Source organism: Stegostoma tigrinum, chromosome 11, assembly GCF_030684315.1.
Source record: "Stegostoma tigrinum isolate sSteTig4 chromosome 11, sSteTig4.hap1, whole genome shotgun sequence".
Lineage (NCBI taxonomy): Eukaryota > Metazoa > Chordata > Chondrichthyes > Orectolobiformes > Stegostomatidae > Stegostoma > Stegostoma tigrinum.
The window spans coordinates 88,356,029-88,382,980 of record NC_081364.1 but is presented as its reverse complement, the minus strand read 5'-3'; the positions used below and the strand labels follow the sequence as shown (position 1 = coordinate 88,382,980).

At 43.7% G+C, this 26,952-nt stretch overlaps 1 long non-coding RNA gene across 1 annotated transcript; it reads right to left on the bottom strand.

Moving 5' to 3' along the window:
- Window positions 1-540: 540 nt before the first annotated feature.
- On the bottom strand, window positions 541-5,611 carry LOC132210248 (uncharacterized). The gene is made up of 3 exons (XR_009446476.1): window positions 5,435-5,611; window positions 4,865-5,006; window positions 541-728 (listed from the first exon to the last, which is right to left on the bottom strand). It is a non-coding gene; the product is annotated as an uncharacterized LOC132210248 (long non-coding RNA).
- Window positions 5,612-26,952: the final 21,341 nt, after the last annotated feature.

Here is a 26,952-nt window from a genome sequence, read left to right as displayed (position 1 = left end):
AAGCACTTGTCCAATTTCCTTTTGATTGTTCCTGAACCTCGGCATTTGAAAGATTTCTCCCCAGCGTAGATACTGGTGTACTAGCAGCTTGGACGAATTAATGAATCCCTTCCCACACACAAAAGCATGTGAAAGCTCTCTCCCTAGTGTGAATTCGCTGATGTATTGACAGGCTGGATGATCGCCTGAATTTCTTGCTGCAGTAAGAGCTTTGGAATGGGGAGTACCCAATGGGAATGTGCTGGTTCTCCCTCGGTCCACACGGACATTTAAAGCTCTTATCCCAGTCACAGCAATGACACAGTCTCAATTTTGCAAGTAAAAATATGTACCTCTTCCCACACACAGAAAAGTTAAATGACCTCTCTCCAGTGTGATCCTGCTGGGCCATCAGCAAGGTGGATGAATGAAAAAATGCTTCACCACATTCACTGCAACAGAACAACCTCTCTCCTGGATGACTGCGTCAATGATATTCCAGGTCATATGAATAATTGAATACATTCTCACAGTCCCTACATTTCTATGGTTTCTCCCCAATGTGACTCTGCTTGTGTTTTCGCAATCCAGATGATCAACTGTAGCCTCATCCACATCCACATCCACAACGTGCTGCAGTTTCTTCACTCTGTGAATGGGGTGCTTTCTGTTTCCAGGAATCAAGCATCACTGTCAGATCCTGATGTGATATTTGAGTTTTCCACTTGTACATGTTCCCCATCTAATATCTGGTGAAATGAATTGAAAAAAAGGAATGAGAGAGGGAGAGAGAGAGAGAGAGAGAGAGAGAGAGAAACACAACAAAAATACAAAATAAAAACTGAAAGAACACTGGATGCTGTAAATCAGGAACAAAACTGGAAGCTGCTGGGAAAGATCAGCAAGTCTGGCAGCGTCTGTGAAGATAAATCAAAGTTAATGTTTTGGGTCCATTGACCCTTCCTCTGAACGTCCGGGTCACCAGACCTGAAATGTTAACTTTGATTTTTCTTCACAGAAGTTGTCAGATTTGCTGAGCCTTTCCAGCAACTTCTGGTTTTTTAAACAAAAATACAAAGCAAGATTGTGAAATTGAGCTGAATAAAGCTGCTCTTTCATGGGGTCAGCAGGTGAAAGGGAGAGTCTGAAAGCTGCCAGATTTTATCAACTTACATAAGTGTCCATCAGGAAATGCAACCTACCACCAGGTTTTGGCCAACACAAAAGAAGTTGAGAAGTCAGCAAGGAAAGATTTCTACATTTGCATCTCAATGTGATGTTTGATGGAACCTGTCACCTCCACAAGTTGGAAAGCCAAGAGCAGCAGGTCTGTGTAAACATTATCTCCAAATTCCCTTCAAGTCACATTCTGATTTGGACATAAGTTGCTGTTCCTGAATTCTATAAATCTTTATCAGAACGCATTATGGTTGTACCTTCACCACCTTGTCTGCAACAGTTCAACAACAGGAAAACTATCACCTTCTCAGTGGGGAACTTGGATTAGACAGATCTCCTCAAGTTCCATTTATTGCAATTTTTCTTTGGATTTTGGTTCGTAAGCAGTGTGTTTCCTGTGCATCTGAAATTAATAATTATATTGTATTACTGTAGCCACAGCGGTTTATTTTAAAACAGGTTTTTGAGGCCTGGCTGTAAACTGGATATCTTTGCGTGCACCACGAACGGATTTTTTGTTCTTCTTAGATTATTTTCTAACCCGATAAGGAAAATAATGGGGCCTCAAGGTTTGATATTTACAAAACTTTCTTTTAAACAGTTGAGCAAAATGCCCATAGCTCAGAGAGAGAGGCTTCAGCTTTCACTTTCACTTTGAGTTTTGAGTGGACTTCTGAGGTTATTGGAATAGGAATTCCCTGCAGTTCAGTTCTCTAAATAGTGAAGGAGATATCGTGAACTAGATAACCTTAGAATGAGGAGTTAGAGTTTGCCCCACACCAGACATGTTGTAACTAAACCTTAAAGCTGCTGAGCATATTTAAGCTCGAGTATACACTAGCTCCAGGGAGAAGCTCTAGCATTAAAGCATTAAAGCCAAAAGTGTGTTAAACCTGCAAAGGTGCAGACACAGAGGCTCTGGTGTGAGTACTTCATAACTCTTGGATACAGGCTAGGCCATTTAGGACTGAAATGAAAAACACTTATTCATTGAAAGGGTAGTGAACCTGTAGAATTTTCTCCCGTAGAAGGCTGTGAAGCCAAGTCTGAACATATTCAACAAGCAGATGGATTTTTTTTAGATTTTAAAGGTGTCAAGAAGTGCAGGGCAAAAGCAGGAATGGTGTACTGAGATGAGGATCTGTCACGATCACAATGAACGGCGAGGCAGGCTCAAATGCTGAATGGTCTATTCCTGCTCCCAGTTACTATGTTTCAATGAGTGCTGTATCGGGTAATGTACAAAAGCTATTTTGTTTCTTTTTAATTTATGACTGGGTTTTTGCAATTTGTGTAGTTATATGTTTACTGTGTTTTTAAAAATAATTTTTTTCAAATTGTACTATAAGTAAATGGTTTGTTTTATTCTATTTTATATTCATCTCTTTTGCTAGTTAGTTTCTATTTAATTGTTAAAGCAAAATCTGTAGCACTATATGCTTATGTTTTAGTGAGAGATAACATTGTTAATCTATTAGATTTCTGCCTGGCTTGTCTAACAATGACTTCAGCTGGGATCATAACATGTGGGTCATGGGGTCTCTTGATGGGATTTTGGAGTTCCTTAGCTCTAAAAAAGATCTGTGTCTTTCTTGTCCAAATAACAGCTACAGAATAGTTCCAGGGCATAAAGCAGAGTGTAGTGGGCATGTTCGTTGCACAGCTCCATGTCATTGCTAATCCTGGCACCAGGGAGGCAACATCCCATTCTGGATTCATGTCTCTCTCGACCCCTTCCTATCGAATCCCCTGTCTCTACAGTCATATTTCTCGTTTCCCTCCCCTTCTATGCAGCGGAGTCACTCCGAGTGCCATGAACCTGACTGATGCTGCTTCCCGAGTGGCCACCCCAACATCACCCCCACCCCCGAACAGTACCCAAAACAGTATATCTATTTGAGGTGGATGACTCGAGCACTTCCTTTCTGAGCCTTTTACTGGTCTGATGGTCACCCATTCCCTTGCTGTCTGTGTAATCTTCACCTGCTGCGTGACCAATCTGTTGAGAATGCGACCACAACCTTCTCAGTTACCATGGATGCTCCATACTGACTGCACCCACAGCTCAACTTCTGAAAAGCAGTTAACCAGTAGCTGCAGATGGACACACTTTCTGCACAAATAGCCAATAGGGACACTGGTAATGTCCCAGAGTTGAATGCGGAAAACTGTGAGGTGATTCACGTTGGAAGGAGTAACAGGAATACAGAGTACTGGGCTAATGGTAAGATTCTTGGTAGTGTGGATGAGCAAAGAGATCTCGGTGTCCACGTACATAGATCCCTGAAAGTTTCCACAAGTCGATAGGGTTGTTAAGAAGATGTACAATGTGTTCGTTTTTACTGATAGAGGGATTGAGTTTCAGAACCATGAGGTCATATTGCAGCCGTACGAAACTCCGGTGCGGCCGCACTTGGAGTTCTGGTCACCGCGTTGCAGGAAGGATGTGCAAGCATTGGAAAGGGTGCACAGGAGATTTACCAGAATGTTGCCTGGTTTCGAGGGAAGGTCTTATGAGGAAAGGTTGAGGGACTTTAGGCTGTTTTCGTTAAAGAGAAGGTTCAGAGGTGACCTAATAGAGACATACAAGATGATATGAGGATTAGATAGGGTGGACAATGAGATCCTTTTTCCTCAGATGGAGCTGGCTCGCACGAGGGGATATAGCTTTAGATTGACAGGTCATAGATATCGTACAGATGTCAGACATAGGTTCTTTACTCAGAGTAATAAGGGCGTGCAATGCCCTGCCTGCAACAGTAATAGACTCGCCAAGTTTAAGGGCATTTAAGTGGTCATTGGATAAACATATGGATGATAATGGAATAGTGTAGGTTAAATGGGCTTCAGTGTGGTTTCACAGGTCGACACAACATCAAGAGCCTATGTTCTATTGTGCAAGAGGAGCACACCACAGATGTGATGTCTTCTGTTATGACTTCTCTCCAGATTAAGCCAGCTTCTGCCTTAAAAAGAATTTAATTAAGCTAGGTCCTCCCCCTTCATTTCAAACATTACTATTATAAACCTAAAGCCCCTGACTTTATTTAAGCTAATACATACTTTAAAAACCGTAAGAAAGTTCTTTACGGTATCAAATATCAATTGACTGTTTCCATTCGGACTGAGAGACTTTCTGAACTGCCCAAACTGAGACTGAGCATCACACTCAATCTTTCAGTTTCACTTTCTGTTTCACCCAACTCCAAAGCACTCTCATTTAGCCAAGCAGCACTCACAGTGCAGCCTTTTCATTTTCATTGTCTGCTCACACCCACTCTGATCTCAGCCTCCCATACTGTTTCAACGCAGCTCAATGGGAGCTCAGGGAACAGCATCTTCACATTAAATACAGTAATTTATAACCCTCAGGAATCAACACAGACTTCAGCAGTTTCAGGATCAATGGAGTTGTCAGGAAATGGAAGATTCCACCTGGAGGGGTGGTGGAATTTGTGCCCATAAGGAATTTTAAAAGGAAGTTTGCAGGTATTCAAGAATGAAAAATGTATAGATTAAAATCATGAAGTGGGCGATTGGGACGAAATATGGCAGTTCTTTCAAAGAGACGAGGTGTTGTTTGGACAAATCTCCCCCTCTCAGGCCAATATCTCCTTTCTCAGCTGCAGGGTATAGAACTGAACACTTATCCCAGGGGTGATCAAACCAAAAATTTGAATATCCTGCTTTCAAGTTACAAACTTACCAGGAGTATTCTCCCACGCATAGAATGGTTAAACCTCTTCCCTTTCCCAGTTAAGTGTCAATGATACTCAGATCCTGATCACTCCGCTTAATGGAGAACTTGCTTTGTGATCCTGGTCTGCAAATTATTCTCAATAAATATCCTGTAAAGCAAATCCACAAGAGACAAATAACGGTCAGCCCTGGACAGAAATCCAGAAAACACAAGATTGTCTGGAAAAGGCAAACGTTTCTCTTGGTTTCTGTTAGTTATGTATAAATCCTCCTCTTCAAAGCACCCTGCTCCCCCACACAGAAAGATGCAGAGGTAAAATACACCCATTATTAGAGACTGAGGAAGTCAGATATTAATAAATTTGACCAGGGAGCACAAGGGGACTCAGAGCACTTTCAGTGATTTGATCCCAATCATATGAATACTGGGCAAACGGATATGCTTTAATAGATCAGAATAATATTTAAAGCAGGACTTCCTACAGTGAGAGTGCAACAGGTAACATAAAGTTCTAAGCAAGGGTTAGCGGATCCGAAACGTTATTTTTTTTTCTTTCACAGATGCTACCAAACCTACTGAGCTTTTCCAGCAACTTTGTTTTTGAACATGCAGTTCTGAACGCGTTTTCGGCATTTCTCCTCCATGAAATATCTAACGTATAACTTGCAGCAATTTATACTGCCTGAAGCCAGTACTCCGCCAGTGTCAAAAGTCCTTCCCAGGAAATACACGCCGTGTCTCACAGTCTGGGAAAGAAGTCCAGAAAAACAAAAACAAACATTTCTCTTGCATTAATCCTCCCCTCCCAAGCAAGAAAGGCTGCGCTTGCGTTCCACTGCAGGTTGCCACCTATAAATATGGCGATCCGGCATGAGTCGCGAAGATCATTGCCCCTAATAAAGATGGTGGCAATTACCTCTGCCTATCGCAGCCTTTTTCCGTTTGCTGCAAAACACGGGGCCGGCATGTTAAAATTTGTTTTCTGACATGCATCAACGGCTATTAAAGCCTCTCAGTCAATACCGAAAGTATTTCCCTCCCGTTTTGTTTTTGCAGCTTTCCTTTTTATCCCGTGTACTGTACTTTCGGCAAGCAGCTCACCTTCAGTCGCAGAGATATTGCGTCTCCGGACAAAGGCGATCACGTGATTTTCACACAGACAAACATCTCACTCGCTCTGATTGGCTGGAGCACAGGCCGCATCCATTGGCCCCGCCCCGTGCTCCGATTGAACCAAAGCTGACATCGCTCGCAGAGAGACAGCAATAGCTGCGTGTGCTGGAGTCAAGGATGACACAGTGTGAAGCTGGAGGAACACAGCGAGCCAGGCACCATCAGAGGAGCAGGAAAGTTGATGGTTCAGGACCTTTCTTCAGAAGTGGGGGAGGGGATGGGAGCTGAGACATAAACAGAGTCGGGGCTGGGGAAAGTCGGTGGGAAGGTGCTAGGTGAGTGCAGGTCGTCAGTGGTGAAGATTTTTCCTGCTGTTCATCAGCTCTGTGAGTGATGGTCAGGGTTCACCCCGAGATGGGGAAAAAATGGGCCACTCCTGATTCTCCTAATGTAAGGCAAAACAACAGCTTGTATTTTATGGAAACTTTTACTCTGTCATTCTCCTCGATGTTTTGGCAGTTTCAGAGACTCGAATAGAGCAGGGTCAGGACAGGATGTTGCAAGTTTCAGGGTTTAGATCTTTCATTTCGGTCAGGGAAGGTGGTAAAAGAGGGGGAGGTGTGGCTTTGTTAGCCAAGGACAGTACAACGGTGGCTGAAAGAACTTTTGATGAGGTGGTATGGGCTGAGATCAGAAACAGGAGAGGAGAGGTCACACAGCTGGCAGTTTTTTATAGGCCCCCACAAAGTTCCAGGGATGTGGAGGAGCAGATTGGCAAAATGATTCTGGGCAGGAGTGAAAAGAACAGGGTGGTCATTATGGCAGACATTAACTTCCCTAACATTGAATGGAAATGCTATAACTCAAGTATGTCGGATGCATCAGTTTTTGTCCAATGCGTGCAGGAGGGTTTCCTGACTCGGTATGTCGAAGGGCCGACAAGAGTGGAGGCCACACTGGATCTGGTACTTGGTAATGAACCAGGCCAGGTGTTTGATTTATTGGTAGGTGAGCACTTTGGAGAGAGTGACCATAATTCGGTTATGTTTACTTTAGCAATGGAAAGGGTTAGGAATATGCCACAGGGCAAGAGTTATAGATGGGGGAAGGGCAATTATAATGCGATTAGGCAAGACTTAGGAGGCATAGAATGGGTTAGCAAAATGCAAGGGAAGGGGACAATCGAAACGTGGAGCCGGTTTAAGGAACAGATATTGCGTGTCCTTGATAGGTATGTCCCTGTCAGGCAGGGAGGAAGCGATTGAGGTAAGGGAACTGTGGTTTACGAAAGAAATTGTATCTCTTGTTAAGCGGAAGAGGGAGGCATATGTGACGATGAGACAAGATGATTCAGATGAGGCGATGGAGAGTTACAGATTAGCGAGGAAGGATTTAAAGAGAGAGTTAAGAAGAGCAAGGAAGGGACAAGAGCAGACATTGGCAGGTAGAATAAAGGAGAACCCTAAAGCGTTCTATAGGTATGTGACGAATAAGATGATGTCTCTGGTAGAAATAGGGCCAGTTAAAGACAGAAGTGGGAAGTTGTGTGTGGACCCTGTGGAGATCGGAGAGGTGCTAAATGATTATTTCTCATCTGTTTTCACTGAGGGACAGGAGAGTATTGTAGAGGAGATGACTGAGTTACGGGCTACTAGAATTGAAAGGATTAAGGTGAGTAAGGAGGAGGTGTGATCAATTCTAGAAGGTGTGAAGTAGATACATCCCCTGGGCCAGATGGGATTTTTCCGAGGATTGTCTGGGAAGCCAGGGAGGAGGTGGCGGAGTCTTTGGCCTTGATCTTTGAGTCCTCATTGTCTACAGGTTCAGTACCAGAGGTCTGGAGGATTGCAAATGTTGTGCCCTTGTTCAAGAAGGGCAGTGGGGCTGACCCAGGTAATTGTAGACCTGTGAGCCTTACATCTGTTGGAGGAAAAATTTTGGGAAGGATTATAAGAGATAGGATTTATTATCATCTAGCAAGCAACAGTTTGATTGGAGATAGTCAGCATGGATTCGTCAAGGGCAGGTTGTGACTCACAAACCTCATTGAGTTTTTTGAGAAGGTGACCAAGCATGTGGATGAGGGAAGGGCAGTTGACGTGGTGTACATGGACTTCAGTAAAGCCTTTGATAAGGCTCCACATGGTAGGCTATTGAAGACAATACAGAGACATGGGATTGAGGGAGAATTAGCAGTTTGGATGAGAAACTGGCTTTCTGTAAGAAGGCAACGAGTGGTGGTTGATGGAAAATATTCAGCCTGGAGTCCAGTTACTAGTGGCGTGCCTCAAGGATTTGTTTTGGGACCACTGCTGTTTGTCATTTTTATAAATGGCGTGGATGCAAGCATAGGTGGATGGGTTAGTAAATTTGCAGATGACACTAAAGTCAGTGGAGTGGTGGACAGTGTGGAAGAATGTTGCAGGTTGCAGGGAGACTTGGATAAACTGCAGAATTGGGCTGGAAGGTGGCAAATGGAGTTTAATATGGATTAAATGTGAAGTGATTCACTTTGGCAGGAATAATAGGAAGGCAGAATACCAGGTCAATGGAAAGATTCTTGGTAGTGTGGCTGTGCAGAGGGATCTTGGTGCCCATGTACATAGATCCCTGAAAGTTGCCACCCAGGTTGATAGTGCTGTTAAGAAGGCTTACGGTGTGTTAGGTTTTATTGGTAGAGGGACTGAGTTCCGGAGCCATGATGTCATGCTGCAACTGTAGAAAATGCTAGTGTGGCCTTGTTTCGAATATTGCGTGCAGTTCTGGTCGCCCCATTACAGGAAGGATGTGGAAGCATTGGAAAAGGTGCAGAGGAGATTTACCAGGATGTTGCCTGGTCTAGAGCGTAGGCCCTATGAAGAAAGGCTGAGGGACTTGGGTCTGTTCTCAGTGGAGAGAAGAAGGCTCAGAGGGGATTTAATAGAGGCATACAAGATGTTCAGAGGATTAAATAGGGTGGACAGTGAGAGCCTTTTTCTGAGGATGATGACTTCAGCTTGTACAAGGGGACATAGCTACAAATTGAGGGGTGATAGATTTAAGACAGATGTCAGAGACAGGTTCTTTACTCAGAGAGTGGTAAGGGCGTGGAACACCCTGCCTGCCAGTGTAGGTAACTCAGCCACATTAGTGGCATTTAAACAGTCCTTGGATAAGCACATGGATAATGATGGGATAGTGTAGGGCAAGGGGCTTAGATTAGTTCACAGGTCGGCACAACATCGAGGGCCGAAAGGTCTGTTCTGTGCTGTATTGTTCTATGTTCTATGTTCGAGGTGCTTCACAGATGAGCAAAACATCGCTTAAAGATATCAATTTTACGATGTATCATAAAGAACGAGAGAGAGGTTTAGGGAGGAAATTCCATAGTTTGGGTCGTCAGCAGCTCCAACCCTGGAGTGTTGTAAGTGGGGTGGGTCAGAAAAATATCTGGAAAGGGGAATTGCAGGAGTGCAATAAACACATTTGGCCTTAAGGATGGCAAAGGTTTCAGAGACTGTCATTGGAGACTACGGTTGTCGCATGGAGCTTAAGGCATTACACTGCACTCAATCCATTACAAGTCATGACTACAGAGGTACAAAAGATTTCTGATGCCCTAATCAGGCTGATCAATATTTGTATCGATGGGCTTGCAAAATGTCAGTAATCACCTCAACCTCAGAGTCATGGTATTGTTGGGATGCTGCTACAGAAGAGGAGACAGGGAGCAAGGAATGTCACATAAAACTCTCTCCTCTTCTTACTATTTTCACTGCAAAACCAAGGGAGCACCTAACATAACACTTCTGTCTCCCGTCACAACACTTTGCCCCACAATAATGGTGGCTGCCCCTGCACAAGTAGAAGTGGGAGTCTTTTCCAGGACCATGTGGTGCCCTGAAACTCTGAGTGAAGACCAAAAGCATCCGAGCAGTGAGAGCAAAGATTTGAGAAGACTGTCTGCACCTTTGCTGAAACTTATAGGAGCACCAGGTCAAAGCAATAGGAAGTATGTGGAACACAAACCGGAATTGATTAAGTGTGCATCTGTACAAATTTGGACAGGCCGGGGGTGTGGGACGCTTGACAAAATTTTCAGTTTCCTTTTTGAATAGTCACCTGAAATGCCTTTTTGGAACCACTTCTAACCCTTATCCATGCTGAGATCTGGAGGGCTAGGTCACTCTTGCTCTGGTTTCATCCTGCAATTTTATGAAGTCAGCAACAAGATGAGTTTCAACATTGACTTTGAAGATTATTAAAAGCTAACATTGATTGCCATTAGGATGTTTTGATTTTGATTTATGTTGTCTCATGTACTGAAGTACAGTGAAGTGTTTTTGAGAGCGGTGCAGGCAGATCATAGTAAACATTGATTTACAGATCAAAGTGTGCTTAGACAGAGCAAGGCATGCAAGGTTATGCCTGCACAGGAGGTGTGCAAAGCACGATCAACACTATTTAGAGTTACAGAGTCCATTCATCAGTCTAATAATGGCAGAGAAGAAGCTGTTCTTCAACCCCTTGATGGGTGTGTTCAATCTTCTGCCCAATGGAAGAAGTTGGATGAGAGCATTACCGAGATGGGACGGGTCATTGATGATGTTGGCAGCCTTTCTGCAGCAAAGAGAAGTGTAAATGAAGTCCATGGCTGTTGCCGTTGTGGCCTCCTCTACATTGGGGAAACCAAGCGGAGGCTTGAAGACTGCTTTTCAGAACACCTACGCTCGGTTCACACTAAACAACTGCACCTTCCAGTCGCAAACCATTTTAACTCCCCCTCCCATTCCTCAGACGACATATCCATCCTGGGCCTCCCGCAGTGCCACAACGATGCCACCCGAAGGTTGCAGGAACGGCAACTCCTATTCCGCTTGGGAAGCCTGCAGCCCAAAACGTATCAATGTGGACTTCACCAGCTTCAAAATCTCCCCTCCCCCCACTGCATCCCAAAACCATCCCAGCTTGTCCCTGCCTCCCTAACCTGTCCTTCCTCCCACCTATCCCCTCCTCCCACCTCAAGCCCCACCCCCATCTCCTACCTACTAACCTCACCCTGCCCCCTTGCCCTGTCCATCCTCCCTGGACTGACTTATCTCCTCCCTATCTCCCCACCTATACTCACCTTTACAGGCTTCATCCCCGCCTCTTGGACCTGTCAGCTCTCCACCTATCATCTCCTCTATCCATCTTCAATCCGCCTCCCCCTCTCTCCCTATTTATTTCAGAACTCCCTTTCCCCCCCCCATTTCTGAAGAAGGATCTAGGCCCGAAATGTCAGCTTTCCTGCTCCTATGATGCTGCTTGGCCTGCTGTGTTCATCCAGCTCTACACCTTGTATTCTATGGATAAGAGGTTGGCTTCTGTGATGATTCGTGCTGTGCACACAACTTTCTGCAGTTTCTTATGCCCTTGGGCTGAGCAGTTGTTGCACCAGGCCATGATGCACCCAGATAGGATGCTTTCTATGGCGCATCTGTAAAGGTTGGTGAGGTCCTTATGGACATGCAGTACAGGAGATAAACAAAACATCAAAAATAAAAGTTCAAAAAGAGGCTAAGTTAGACATGCTGGGATTTTAAGTCAGATTTGAAACTGTTTTGTGCAGGTAACAGTTAAGGAAAGCTCTTGCAGTTCTTTTGTCTGTGAATAGAGAAATGCTGGTGAAATAAAGGATTATAGATGTAGCAGCCCTGAGTTGAGAGGAAAGCAGAACAAGCATGAATATGCAGATCACAAGGTTGACTAAGGTCAATGTTGCTTATATGAACTGTGACTGGGCACAATGGGGAGTTAATCAGATAAGAACAAGGATAAAATAAGACCATAAGACACAGGAGTTGAAGCAAGGCCATTCGGCCCATCAAGTCCACTCTGCCGTTTCAATCACGGCTGATGGACATTTCAACTCCACTTCCCTGCACTCTCCCCGTAGCCCTTGATTCCTTTTGAGATCAAGAATTAGTCGATCTCTGCCTTGAAGACCTCCAACGTCCCGTCCTCCACTGCACTCTGCAGCAATGAATTCCACAAGCCCACCACACTCTGGCTGAAGAAATGTCATCTCATTTCAGTATTAAATTTACCCCCTCTAATTTTAAGGCTGTGCCCACGGGTCCTAGTTTCCCCGCCTAATGGAAACAACCTCCTAGCATCCACCCCTTCTAAACCATACATTATCTTGTAAGTTTCTATTAGATCTCCCCTCAACTGACTAAACTCAAATGAGTACAATCCCAGGATCCTTAGCCGTTCATCATACGTTAAACCTACCATTCCAGGGATCATCCGTGTGAATATCCGCTGGACATGCTGCAGGGCTAGTATGTCCTTCCTGAGGTGTGAGGCCCAAAATTGGACACGGTATTCCAAATGGTGCCTAACTAGAGCCTTATAAAGCCTCAGAAGCACATCGCTGCTTTTATATTCCAACCCTCTTGAGATAAACGACAACATTACATTCGCTTTCTTAATTATGGACTCTACCTGCAAGTTAACCTTTAGAGAATTCTGGACCAACACTCCCAGATCCCTTTGCACTTCTGATTTGCGAATTTTCTCACCGTTTAGAAAATAGTCCATGCCTGTATTCTTTTTTCCAAAGTGCAAAACCTCACATTTACTCACATTGAATTTCATCAGCCATTTCCTGGACCACTCTCCTAAACTGTCTAAATCTTTCTGCAGCTTCCCCACCTCCTCAGGACTGCCTGCCAGTCCACCTATCTTCGTATCATCGGCAAACTTTGCAGAATGCCCCCAGTCAGTCCCTTCATCCAGATCATTAATATATAAGGTGAACAGCTGTGGCCTCAAAACTGAACCCTGCGGGACACTACTCGTCATCGGTTGCCATTCCGAAAAAGAGCCTTTTATCCCAACTCTCTGCCTTCTGTCAGACAGCCAATCCTCAATCCAAGCCAGTAGCTCACCTCGAACACCATGGACCCTCACCTTGCTCAGCAGCCTCACGTGAGGCACTGTATCAAAGGCCTATTGGAAATCTAGATAGATAACATCTACTGGGTTTCCCTGGTCTAACATACTTGTTACCTCTTCAAAGAATTCTAACAGGTTTGTCAGGCATGACCTCCCCTTACTAAAACCATGCTGACTTGTTTTAATCTGACTCTGCACTTCCAGGAATTTAGAAATCTCATCCTTGACAATGGATTCTAGAATTATACCAACTACCGAGGTTCAGCTAGTCGGCCTATAATTTTCCATCTTTTGCCTTGATCCTTTCTTAAACGAGGGAGTTACAACAGCAATTTTCCAGTCATCTGGGACTTTGCCTGACTCCAGTGACTTTTGAAAGATCACAGCCAAAGCCTCCGCTATTTCCTCAGCCACCTCCCTCAGAACTCTAGGATGTCGCCCGTCAGGGCCAGGAGATTTATCAATTTTTAGACCCTTTAGCTTTTCTGGCACTTTCTCTTTTGTAATGCATACCATACTCAACTCTGCCCCCTGACTCTCCCTAATTGGTGGCATACTCATGTCTTCCACTGTGAAGACTGATGCAAAGTACTTATTAAGTTCTTCAGCTATTTCCTTATCTCCCATCACTAGCCTTCCAGCATCAATTTGGAGCGGCCCAGTGTCTACTTTTGCCTCTCGTTTGTTTCTTATGTATTGAAAGAAGCTTTTACTATCATTTCTAATATGACTAGCGAGCCTACCTTCATATTTGATCCTCTCCTTCCTTATTGCTCTCTTTGTTATCCTCTGTCTGTTTTTGTAGCCTTCCCAATCTTCGGATTTCCCAGTGTTCTTGGCCACGTTATAGGCTGTCTCATTTTCTTTGATATATTTCCTGACTTCCTTTGTCAGCCATGGCTGTCTAATCCCACCCCGGATAATCTTTCTTTTCTTTGGGATGAACCTCTGTACTGTGTCCTCAATTACACCCAGAAACTGCTGCCATTGTCGGTCTACTGTCTTCCCCGCTAGGCTCTGCTTCCAGCCGATTTTCGTCAATTCCTCTCTCATGCCCCTGTAATTACCTTTATTTAACTGTAACACCATTACATCCGATTTTGCCTTCTCTCTTTCAAACTGCAGACTGAACTCTACCATATTATGATCGCTGCCTCCTAAGTGTTCCCTTACTTTAAGGTCTTTTATAAAGTCTGGCTCATTACATAGCACTAAGTCCAGAATAGCCTGCTCCCTTGTGGGCTCAATCACAAGCTGTTCCAAAAAGCCATCCTGCAAACATTCCATGAATTCTCATTCTTTGGATACACCGTCAACATTATTCACCCGATCCACCTGCATATTGAAGACCCCCATGGTCACCGTGACCTTGCCTTTCTGACATGCCCCATCGATTTCTCGGTGCATCTTGCGCCCCTGGTCCTGATCACTGTTAGGAGTTCTGTACGTAACTCCCATTATAGTTTTTTTGCCTTTGTGGTTCCTCAATTCCACCCACACAGACTCCACATCTTCTGACCCTATGTCATTTAGTGCCGCAGATTTAATTCCATTCTTAACTAACAAGGCAACCCCTCCCCCCTCCCGCCCACCTCCCTGTCTTTTCGATATGTTGTGAATCCTTGGATGTTTAACTGCCAGTCCTGAGCTCCCTGCAACCATGTCCCTGTGTAATAGATCTGTGTCTGTGCAGTGGAGACCAACCAGAATCAGAAGATGAAGGCCCAAGACAGACACTTTGAAGATCAAGGCTGCAAAAACTATCAAAAGTCTTTTTAACACTGTTGTTTAGTCACTGACAGGAACAGTACGACTGTTTTCGAGTGTATATTGTTGTCTGCATTTATCACTGCAGTTTGCCTGACAGCAGATCACCTTCTCCTGACTCTGTTTCAATAAAGTTGATTGCTGCTTCAGAGCCCAGCTCTGCTGCCAAGCCTGCTCCTGCCTGAAAAGTGTAGATGACAAAAGACAATGCTTATTGCCAGTCCAGGCTGGGAGTGATTGTGGATGAGTGGCTGAAGGAATGTTCAGTGCACAGAAAATGGGCAGTTTATATTGGTGCTGGGAAATGCTCATTCTGAAGAGATTGACCTGAAACAGTGACCGTCAGTCCACTACTTTGCTGCTATGCCTTTCCCCATGTTTGATGTGTCAGTTCAAACTGTGGTGGTTTTGCTGAGTGTTCAGATCACAAGACCATAATGCATCCGAACAGAATTGTGCCATTCTGTCATGACTGAACGGTGTGCTGTTCTGGTCTCACTTCCATAGGAAGGATGTTGTGAAACTTGAAAGGGCTCAGAAAAGATTGACAAGGACGTTGCCAGGGTTGGAGGGTTAGCGACTCGCTTGTCAAACTGACTTTATTTCTGTGTATTACAATCGTTGTTCTGCTCCAGTTCATATTTTAATCAGATGTCGATCGAACGAGAATTCCGTACAAGGCAGAATAGATCTATCTCCATTAGCAGGGTATCAACCCCCTAATATTTCACCATTTCGAATAAGTTTTTTTTTTCAATCTCACTCTGCTGTCTGGTTGCATGTCTCTGTCTTTTTTTTCGCCACTTCGTCACTTTACAGCCTGGAGGAACATTGAAATCTATAACTAAACTAACCACATGATATCTGTTCTCCTTCTGTCTTCCACCTTCCACACACCTTCCTTCCATTGATGTTTTGTGAGGATTTCATCAGTGCCAGCAGCCGTGATCGAATCGGAGGAACAGGTTACATTGCAATTACATTTAAATCCTCCCCCAGTTGAGAAATCCCTCGAAAATTGATCACAATTTCAAGGAAGCTATAAAACACATATGGAGCAATGAATTGAATTATTAATAATGTTTAATCCGTGTGATAGGATTATAGAACGAGAAAACACTGCTGATGGTTCGAAACTGAAAGACTAACAGTGAAATGCAAGAGACACTCAGCAAAGCGGGACACAGTCTGACACACACACTACAAGATAACCAGGGGAATGGGGAGGGAATTTGTTGGTTATACCGGGATACAGGGTCAACAGCGAAAAGTGGGAGTCACTGGATTGGGAATCGCGGGATAAAGACACGTAACGGGGTCAGAGAATGGGGACAGCACAGCGAGGCTCCCTGTGGTACTCGCCTTGGACTGCCCCGCTTTTGGGCAGGTCTGAGTTCAGTTTCCGGAAACTGCAAGTTCTGTGAAGTGGGCGGGACTAATGTTGTGATTGACAGGTAGGGGGTGTTTTTCAGTCCAGAAACAGCCTCTGCTCCGCCTTTCCTTGGTGAATGTTTCCCTGCAGTCGAGTTGGTGAGTGTTTTGAACTCTGTCTGTTTCCCGGTAATGTAGGTGAACTGTAGCTCACTGTGTGTTAGATCATATCGCCAACCCTCTCTCATCCCCTTTCTCCCAATCCCCAGTTACACGCTGCTGGCTCAGGGAGCTCTGGCGGATGCGGGGCTGTGGCCAGTCTGGGCGCTGGTTTCGGTTCACAGAAGACGGTTTAGTATTTGGGGTAATGACAGATCACTCTGCCCAGCAGGACAGATTCTAATGTTGTCAGCAGGGACCATACAGCCCTCACAGACTGGGGTTAGTTTCTTTCCAGCAGAACAGACCGAAGAAGGGTCTTCGGACCCGAAACGCTATCTCTTCTTTCTTTTCTTCCCAGATGCTGCCAGACCTGCTGAACTTTTCCAGCAACTTCCGTTTTGTTGTAGACGAAGGGGGGACATGATTGAAATGTATAAATTTATGAGGGAAATAGAGAAAACAAGAACAAATCTTTCTGCTTAGTGGTGGAATCAGTATCGGGCGAAGCAAAGAGGGTAGACCATGGAGGAATTTGAAAATAAGGATGGGGCTGAACAGCTTGCCTTAGATTGTTTGTTCTGAAATGTTTGTTGGTGAGATGTGGCCAGTGCTGCCTGGATCAGCATTTATTGCCCATCTCAGGTGCTGTGGAGAAAGAGCTGCCATGGACCATGTCAATAATCTTTGACTGCCTATTATGCTGGGGACCAGGCAAGTCAGCGTTTCTACTGGACCTGAAGCCTGTCAATTTCGGATGGGTAAATCATGTTAGACAAATCTACAATTTTTTTTTGAAAATGTAACTGATAGAACCCGGTGGACGCGGTCATTTGGATTTTCTCAAAGCTGGTGATAAAGTCCCACTTAAGAGGTTAGTGTGCAAAATCAAAGTAAATAAGATTGTTGGGAATTTACTGGTTTAGATTGTGAATTGGTTAGCAGACAGGAAACAGTAGAAATAAATGATCTTTTTTCGGTGTCTAAGGCTTTGACAATTGGGACACCACAAAGATCAGTGCCCTTGGAGCTCATGTGTTCAAAGTGTACATCAATGATTTGTATGTGCGAATCCAATGTACTATTTCTAGGTTTGTTGACACAAAAGAAGGGGGATTGTGAGTGAGCAGGACATAAAGAGACTTCAGAGTAATTTAGATGATTTGAGTGAGTAGCAAATGCATGGCAGATGCAGTATCAGTGTGAAGTTATCCACTTTGGTACCAAATTCAGAATGGCAGAGTATAATTCAAGTGGTGGTCAATTTGGAAATGTTCATGTACAAAGGGACCTGGGTGTGCTTGTACACCAGTCATTCAATACAAGCTTGTAGGTGCAGCAAGCAGTTAGGAAGGCAAATGGAACTTTCTCCTTCATTTCAAAAGGGTTTGAGTATGGCAGCAAGGTGGTCTTACAGCAGCTGTGTTGGGTTTTGTGAGGCCACAATGAAATCTATGAGCAAGTTTGGTCTCCAAAACAAAGAAACATTATTCTTGCTGCAGGCAAACAGCAATTTCTTGTGTTGCTGAGTGAGGGACAAAAGTTATCACTGAGCATGAATCAAGAAGAAGCTCCAGTTGCTGTCTTGGTTTCAAGTCAGATTTGGAGATGATGTCACTTGTTGACAACACTTTAAAGCATTTCCCAAAGCGGGAAGTGGGTGATGTTCCCTCACTTTTGCTTCATTTCCCTCTGGCAAAACAAGACAGAGTCTGAGGCACTGTTTGGTTTAGGCATACCCACTGCAGGGCTCTGCTCCCCACCCCATCACCTCCCCCTGCTACACACACTAAGAAAGGAATGATGTGGATAAAGTAATCCAAAAGGTGTAGTGTGAAATACAAGACAAAATAGAGAGAGGTAGTGTTAGAGGAGCTGGAATCATTGAAAGTGGATGAGTCACCAGGCCCAGATAGATAGTTCCCTGGCGTGTTGAAGGAAATAGCAGATGTTGTGAGGATTAATTTTCAATCTTCACTTGACTCAGGTGAGGTGCCAAGGGGCTGGAGGAATGCAAATGTGGTGTTGTTGTTTAAAACAAGTACAAAGGAAATGCCATACAACTATAGGCCAGTCAATCTTACTTTGGTGGTGGGCAAACTGTGAGGATCAATCCTGAGAGATCAGAGAAACTGTCAGTTAGAAATGCATGAACTTGTCCGGGATAGTCAGCATTGCTTTGATGAGGGAAGGTCATACTTAAGCAATTTGACTGAATTCTTTGAGAAATTGGTAAGGAGTCTCAGTGTGGGTAGTGAAGTGGATATTGTTTTCATAGATTTTGTTAGGATATTTGACAAGATCCCACACAGCAAACTGGTCAAAAGTAAAAACGCATGGATAACAGGGTAATGTGTTGAATTGGATCCTCTGTTTACAGTGCTCTGACATATTTCCAGTCGCAAGTTCCAGCAGGAGACTGTAATATAGGAAGCAGTGAAATTGTTTCAGAGCTGAGCATTATGGACTATTCAGCAAATTTTGAGCTGGTACTGCTGTGTTCTGTTATCTGTGAGAGTTTGCATGGTCCAGGGCTGATGTGACTCCTTTAATCTGGCTCTGAATTCATGTTCACCATTGCTGTATTTCATCTCTACTGTCCTAGATCTTCTGTCTGCAATTGTCTAACTTCTGTCCCTGCATTTTAGCTCTGTTTTGTGTTTTACTGTTACATCTGCTAATTGTGCTTAAATTAGACTTCCACCACTGCCTATCCCCTGACCGTGTGCTTTTGACTTACCAACTTGATTTTCTCACAGAATTGTTCATAGTCAGAAATTGTTTTTAGTGCTCTGCTATCAACTTCTACTCTGCAAATTACAAGATTCATCCAGTTCACATTTTATAACCTACCATTTTGATTTTATGGTTTCTGTCTCACTCTCCTTGTTTCGTCCAAATCAGCTGAACACGGTTTTTAGAAGAGGAGATTTTGCAGTTAACAAACTGAAACCAAACGTCACTCAGGATCTGAGAGAGTTACCAAACGTATCACAACCTGAATACAACAGAATATTGGACATGGAAGGAGACAGCACTGTTCCCAGTGGGGAGAAACTGGTTCTGTTTTTGGGTAAGGCTTCAATCAATCATCTGGCTTATCAGAATGTAACACACTCATAATGATTAGAAGCAATGGAGATGAGGGGATTGTGGTAAAGACTTCTTTCATCCATCAATACTGAAAAATCATCAGCGTAGTTACACCAGGAAGAGGCCACTCACCTGTTCTGAGTGTGGAGAGAGACTCACTCAAATCATCCACCCTGCTGACACACCAGAGTGTGGCAAGAGGCTGTTCACCCCCACAGAGTGTGGAAAGAGATTTATCAATTCTCCAAACCTGGTGACACACCGGCAAGTTCACACTGATGAGTGACCTTTTAAATGCCCAGTCTGCAGGAAGTGCTATGAAAGGTCTGGGGAACTAATGCTCCATCAATGTGCTCACACTGAAAGAGACTGTTTGGGTGTTCTGACTGTGGGACAGCATTTCAGTGATCATCTCGGCTCACTGTATACCATTTAAGTTCACATTAGAGAGAAGCCCTTTACCTGCTCTGACCGTGGGAGGGGAGTCAGTCAGTCACCCCATCTGCTGAGGCACCAGCACATTCACACTGTGCAGTGACCATTCACCTGCCCCAGCTGTGGGAAGGGAATCACACAGGTGTCATATCTGCTGAGTGACCAGAGAGTTCACAAGAAACTGCAGTGATTGGGCTTTACTATTAGCCACGTTCAGGAATTAACCAGGTTCATTGTGATCTGTTTCTGCTGATATTAATAACCACCTGTTCGCGTATATGTTTATGTAGATACGTATCAAATAAACCAGTTTTGTGTAAAATACAATGTTTCATCTTCTTATTGTCTCTAACACAGGGGATTCCCTTTCAATTGCTGTCCCACTCCCCTCCACCCTCACCTTTAACAAGAAGTATGAAAGCTCCATTGTCACTGAGATGAAGACCATCTGATCAGTTACCTCTGCCCAGATTGGGAAAATTGCTCTGGAAAATGGGTCTGATTTTCCGCCAATGTATTTACTCACAGAGGAAAGACCATTCAGGTGCTCTTATTGCAGGACTGGCCTCAGGCAATCGTCTGTCTCACTGCACATCAGTGTGTTCACACAATAGGGAAGCTGTTCACTTGGTCTGAGCATGAGAAGATTCACTCAGACCTTTCACCTTCTGAGACGCCAGTGAGTTCATTAGTGACTACAGGAGTTGGATTTCCTGTTAATCAGATGCTAGACACATTCATTTTCTCATTTTGTCTTTTTTCTACTGGTGTTAATAAATTCCAGAAGTTTTAAATGCAAACATTCAGAATAAAAACTCCCATGAATTAGCTTAGTGTTAAACCCAGTGTGTTGAGTCTTTTTCGTAGCTCGAACACAAGTGAGTCCCTTTTGAAGGCTTTCCCTCTTTCTTCTCATGACACGGGTGAGACGTTCAAGGAGCTGAGACCCCAGTGCGATTGAGACAATCTGATTGGCTGCCTCTGCTGCTCCCCTCCCTTCCACGAGCTCATTGGGTCAAACTGCTTGTCAAGTGCTTCTAGCCTGACCCCGGATCCCCAGCTTTCTCCAGTTTCTCTCCTGTCAGAGCTTGTCTTGCCCATGAGGCCCATGTTTGTTCCACTGACCTATTCTCACTGAACATATTTGCGAATAATGTTAAAGTTCACTGTCCCTTAAAATTTCATCTTCCCAATTTTTTTTGAAAAGCTTGGATTTCATGGTATTTGCAAAGACTTGAACTTGGTGTTCACCAAAGAGCTGTTCTTGGTCCCTCCTATTTCTCGCCTACACGCTGCCACTTTTTAAACATCATCCAGAAGCATCTTGTTAGTTTTCACATGGTCACTGACAACTACCAGTCTAACTCATCACCAGCCCTGCCCATTCCTCTATTGTTATTCAATGATCCCACACCTAATACTGGAAAAGCTGAAATGTCCTCCAGGGAAACATTTGAAAGAACAATCCATTTTCTTCAGTTACTGCTACACATTCCATTCTCAAAATCTGAACCTGTAGCTCTTTCCTGAGAGTAAGGCTGAACTACACTGCTCATAGTCTCAGTCACAGATTTGACATGAAGATGAATTTTCAATCACAAAACCATCCTTTCACTCACACCAGATATTCTAATTTCCATAAAGCCAGCCATCTCCACCTCAGCCCAGCTCATCTGATCCTGAAACCCTTGTCTGTACCCATGTTAAACTTGATAATTGCAATGCATTCCTGATGAGCTTCTCACGTTCACCCCAGGCCCGTGTGGAAATGTGAGGTCTCCCAAAATCTGTGTTCTGCAATTCCTGTTGACATTCCCGCTAAACTGTGTGAGTGCAGTCACTCCAACCTTAAGTGGTCTGACTGAGGCATTGACTTCCAGTTTTGGAAGTCATGAGCGTGCACCATCCCTGGAGGCCTGCACAACCGGAATGAAAATGAGAGGGAATTCGGGTCCTGTTCACCCAACGCCCTCTTTGTTCCCTGAGAGCGTTGCTGCTCATTTCCCTTGCTGTGTTGAACTCTCAGGTCTGCCTGCAGCAGCAGCAGTGTTTGCTCGTGGGACCTTGGTGCTCTGCTGGATCTTTTTTAAACCTGTTCTTGTCGTGAATCTGTCAATCTTGGCCCTCGTCGGCTGAAATCTAAATATTACAGCATTTATACAATTTCATTTCTCCACTCCAGTCTCTTCCTTCCCTCTCCCTTGTCTGCTTTGAATTCACCACACATTGTGTGCAGGAACAGACTGAAATCAATGAGATAATGATTTTAGTGAGGTCATGGGAACTACGAAGAATGTAGAAGAATTAACTGAATTCCTGTTCATTTTCAACCTATTTAAAATAACCTTTCTTCAGTTTAAATGTGTTGAATATGGAAGGAACGCTTTAAAGTTTCAAAATTTGTACATGTGAAGGAAGAAAAGTTGAATAAGTCCTTTTGCACTCTTGAAATGTCAGAACTGTCTGTCTCCTTGTTTGTTTGTGGTGCTGTGTGACCAAGTTAATCCCATTCTATAATTATTTGGTGGATTTCCTCCCCTGGTTTAATTACACCCATAATAAATAAGAAGAACATAAGTATATGCAGTAAATTTTACTTATTTTAAATAAAATAATTAGTTTTTAAAGCCCAATCAGGTGGTAGGGAAGGTGATGTGTTGTGACTTCAGGATGTGGGAACTCCTGGAGACTGGTGTGATCCCAGACTGATATATCTTCAATAAGTGTCTGCGGCTAGAGGAACCTCAGCCCATAATCATTGAATTAGATGTTATAATACAAACGCTGCAAAATATCAGGGAGAAAGTTACCTGGACAGTTTGTTCCAGGTGATAGTCACAGCTCGTAGGTATTCTCATCTTATTTGGTCCATGGTTAGGGGCATGAAAATACATAAGGCAGGTTTGGGGATTTTCTTACATTTCTAAGAACAGCATTTGAAATCTAAATACAGGTAAGTGTGACACTATGAAGAAACTGGGTTTGACTGTAGCAGTATACTGGCAGACCTTCAAGAAGACATTTACCAAATCTTCGCAACAATGTATCCCAGTCAGAAAGTGACTAAATAATGAAGTTAAGAATACTTCCAAATTTAAAGAAACACTGCACCCATTTCCAAAGGTCAGTGGTAGGTCAGAAGATTGTACAAATTTGAGTGAACAAAGAATGATACTAAAGAACAGGAAGAGTGTTATTAAACTAGGGAGGGTTCAGAAGAGATTTACCAGGATGTTGCTAGCATGGAATGTCAGTTACAGAGGAAGACTGGATATGCTGGGACTGCTTTCTCTGGCGCATTGGATGTTGACGGGTGACCTTATTGGGTTTATAAAATCAGGATTAATGGTAGGTGCCATTTTCCAAGGATGGGGGTTTCAAGACAAGCGGGCATATTTTAAGGTGAGAGGAGACAAATTAAAAAAAATCACGTTTTCTAACATATGGAATGAACTTCCTGAGGATGTAGTGGATGTCAGCACAGTTACACTATTTAAAAGACACTTAGAAATGTATTTCCACAGGATGAGGGTGTCACTGACTAGGCAGCATTTATTGTCCATCCCTAAACAGTTCAGAGTCAACCACATTGCTGTGGGTTTGGAGTTATATGTAGGCCAGACCAGGAAGGATGGCAGCTTCCTTCCTAAAAGGACAGTAGTGAACCAGATGGGTATTCCTGACAGTTGGCTATGGATTCACTGTCATCATTCGCTTCTTAATTTCAGATATTTATTGAATTCAAATTCCACCATGGGCCACGGTGGGATTCAAACCCAGGCCCCAGAACATTCTCTGGGCCACTGGGTTAACAGTCCAGCGATAATACCACTAGGCCATCACCTCCCCACTTGAGGGGTAGTGCACTGACTCTCAATCCCCAGGATTCCCTGGGTCACCACCGTCTAATCAGAGCACACAATATGCCTGATAACAAAGTGTGGAGCTGGATGAACACAGCAGGCAAGCAGCATCTCAGGAGCACAAAAGCTGACGTTTCGGGCCGAGACCCTTCATCAGACAATATGCCTGGCTTTGCTGTCTGTTGAATCAAATTAACAGAAAATACAACCAAATTCTGTCCTTAACAAGCTCTCCTGTATATTACAAATACGAGAACAGAGTTAGTTCTCATATCAGTTTTCTCACTATGCTCAAGCAAAGGTGAGATTTGAATTCCTGATATGCAGAAACAAGAATCCTTTCAATATCTCAGATAAGTAAATATCATCAAGAATGTCAGAGTCAACGTCCCAGCAGCCTCAGAGAAAGGGAAGGTGAAATCTTCCCATAAGCTGCTCATGTGCAACTTTCAATTCCCAACACCCAACTTCAGGGCTCTCATGGTCTCAGTGGCATTTCCTGATGGGAAAGCTGCAAACTGCACTCAAGCCAGGTAGGTGTTGAACCTACAAACTTAAGATCTGCAGTCAGATGTGTTACTCATGACACCATTGACCTGCTAGTGCTCACGTGCTGCAGAGTTGTGGTGTTAACAGGAACATCACCATCACTGCTGCACTTCAGTGGCTCCCACTTTGAGATTAGGTGAATTTCACTGGCAAAAAAGAAACACATTTGTTCTCAGGTAGTTGCTTCAGTATGCCCTTCTATCTGTGCTGGAACTTCCTGTTATTTTACCCACCGTCAGCCACTCCAGTGAAATGTATTTTCAGGCTTTGAGTCATGGTTTGTTCAATTAGATTACGGGTGATCTGGTAATTCTCAACACCAATCTCCTGACTTTCCCCACTAGAGTCCCTTACTGATTAGAAATCTGACTTAATGTGCCAGTCTCGACAGCTCTCTGCGGTCAAGAATTCCACAGATTCATAACTCTCAGAGAGAAGAAATTCCTCCTCAGCTCTGTCTTAAGTGTGTGAACCGAGTTCTGAAATTCTATTTTCTGTTCTAAGATTGTCCCAGAAGGGGAAACAACTTTGACAAGAAGCTGTCAAGCTCCTAAGAGAAGCTTTCTAGTTATTAGTCTATTAGTCTTATTGTTTCAATAAGGAGCAGGGCTTATGTAGTCCTGTGGCCAGTATTTAGGAGCAGCTAAATACTCAGGAGTGGACAAATATGTGATTTGTTCCCGGTGTCGTGTGTTGATTTCATCTCTGAAGCAAAACCCGCAGTGATTCAGATAGAGTTATGCTGTTTATGCTGTTGTCACTGTGAAGAATTCCTGGGGTTTATCAGTTTGTACAAGAACAACAATTCTCTGAATGAGGACTGAACCTGGGAAAGGGCTGTGAGAGCACCAAATCCTAACCACTAGACGAGCAGGGAACACAACATTAATTTGCCTCTCAAGGCCATGGGGAATGGAATTGCGGCCTTGAAGGAAACAAAGAAACAAAAGATGTGGCTGGGACAGGTATGCAGCTGACAAAGAAACAAGTTGAAACAAACAAAGAGAACAGAATAGGGGGCAGCATTCACACACTAATTGTTAGTCTCGATGGTGAATCCAGAAAACTGTAAAGTGCTGAATTGAAAGGTGTGCTGCTTTCTTGGAGCTGACATTTAGCATCATTGGAAGAGTGCATTGAACCGATGACAGAAATATCAGTGTGACAGCAATATGGAGCATTAAAACGTAGAAATTTCTCCAACAGGTTATGGATACTAAGGACCAACTATACATTTTAAAACTGCAGTGTTAGATTTTTGTTAAAGTCTTCGAGCAATTTGGAATAAGCATCAGTCCTCTTTGCATTGAATGGTGGAGGAGTCGAAAGGGATTAAGTTCACTCTTTTTGCTGATGGAGATTCAGTGAAAGGAAAGTTTAGGTAAGATTAATAACTAGAAAGCTTCTCTTGGAGATTTTTGTATCTTTTTCTATGAATATTTCAATAAAACTGCATTTGATAGCCTGGCCACTGCTTGAGGTATTGGGGCTAATAGGGGAAATAAGCAAATGTCTTCAGATACCAGTAAGATGGCTTGGGTAATGAATTTCAATCGAACTTGATCAAGAGCAGGGATGTGTTGTCACAGTTATGCAGGCATTGGTGAGGCTACAGCTAGCATGTTCAGTGCAGTTTTGGTCCCCTTTTCTGAGGACGGGTGCTCTTGCTCTCACGGGAGTGAAATGAAGGTTTACCAGGCCAATTCAAGTGATGGCAGGACTGACATATGAGGAGATATTGACTGGGTTAGGATTGTTTTCGCTGAAGCTCAGTTTCTTTGAGGGGTGATTTCATGGAGACTTATAAAATTCTAACAGGACGAGACAGGATATTTGCAGGGAGGGTGTTCCTGATGGTAGGTGTGTTCAATCAGGGGTCACAGTCTGAGGATTCGGGGTAGATGATTTAGGATGGAGATGAGGAGACATTTCTGCACCCAAAGAGTGGTGAGTCTGTGGAATTCATTGCCACGGGAAGTAATTGATGCTAAAACAATGAATGTATTCAAGAGGCAGCTAGATATAGCACTTGGGGGAAATGAGATCAAAGGTTATGGGGAGAAAGCAAGATTAGGCTATTGATTTGAATGATCAGCCATGCTTGTGATGAATGGTGGAGCAAGCTCAAAGGGCCAAATGCCCTCCTGATCCTTCTGTCTTCTCTGCTTCTATCTTCTGAACAGTTAAACTTATTTTGACTGAAGTAAGGTAATAAAATTAATTATGCGCCTAACATTTAATTGAAGAGGACATCCTGCAATTAATCAAATATGTTAGTTACTCTCCAGTTAGAAACAGATGATTGAACAATGAGGCTTACAAATTTGACCGACAACAGCCAAAGAACATGATGCATTTCCAAGTCAGGACAGTGTGTGGCTTGGAGGGGAAGTTGTAGACACCATTATTTCCCAAATATCTGGTGCCCTTGGCTTTCTGGGTGATCAAGTTATGGTTTTGGAATGTGCTGTCTCAGGAGCCCTGGTCAGTTGCTTAAGCTGATGGTGTTTGTACTGCTGCTTCTGGGTACCAGGTGACAAAGTCCTTACTGCCAACCTCCAAACATACATACTGGGAAAAGTAGGCCATTCAGCCCCTTGAGCCTGCTCTGCCATTCAATCAGATCATGTCTGCTCCTTTATACTCCAAATAACCTTTGATTCCATTCACAAAAATCTCTGATCCCTGCAGTTGACAATTCTAAGGTGACCTCAGATTACTTCTGCTTCACAGAGATGACAGTGATCAACATGGGATGATCAATGACATGGCTAAGATTGTTTGTGGCCAGGAATTGAATCACACACTGTTGATCACTGCATG